The sequence below is a fragment of the Etheostoma spectabile genome, unplaced genomic scaffold (assembly GCF_008692095.1).
Source record: "Etheostoma spectabile isolate EspeVRDwgs_2016 unplaced genomic scaffold, UIUC_Espe_1.0 scaffold473, whole genome shotgun sequence".
Lineage (NCBI taxonomy): Eukaryota > Metazoa > Chordata > Actinopteri > Perciformes > Percidae > Etheostoma > Etheostoma spectabile.
This window is the reverse complement of record NW_022605617.1, coordinates 3,553-4,022: the sequence shown is the minus strand read 5'-3', so window position 1 is coordinate 4,022 and position 470 is coordinate 3,553. Positions and strand designations below refer to the sequence as shown.

The 470-nt window shown below is 43.0% G+C and overlaps 1 protein-coding gene across 1 annotated transcript in view; it reads right to left on the bottom strand.

The window, feature by feature from the left end:
• Positions 1–470, bottom strand: part of large2 (LARGE xylosyl- and glucuronyltransferase 2) — a gene marked incomplete at its 5' end in the record, with an annotated part of 45,047 nt that overhangs the window by 44,125 nt on the left and 452 nt on the right. The gene's annotated exons all lie outside the window — the stretch shown is intronic.

The window sequence follows — 470 nt, the reverse complement described above, 5'->3', positions numbered from 1 at the left end:
CTAGACCTGCTCTACCTGTAAATTATAGAGCGGTCTAGACCTGCTCTATCTGTAAATTCTGGAGTGTGGTCTAGACCTGCTCTACCTGTAAATTATAGAGCGGTCTAGACCTGCTCTATACCTTTACAGAATAGAGCAGGTATAGACCACACTCCAGAATTTACAGATACGGCAGGTCGAGACCACTCTATAATTACAGGTAGAGAGCGGTCAGGACCACTCTATAATCTACAGATATGAGCAGGTCTAGACCGCTCTCTAATTTACAGATAGAGCAGGTCTAGAACGCGCTATAATTTACAGGTTTAGAGCAGGGTCTAGACCAACTCCAAACTTTCAGATAGAGAAGGTCTCAGACCGCTCTAAATTTAAAGGTAGAGCAGGTCTAACGCTCTAGAATTTTACAGATAGGAGGGTATAGAACGATCTATAATTTGCAGAAGAGGCAGGTCTAGAAGCTCATAAGTTCT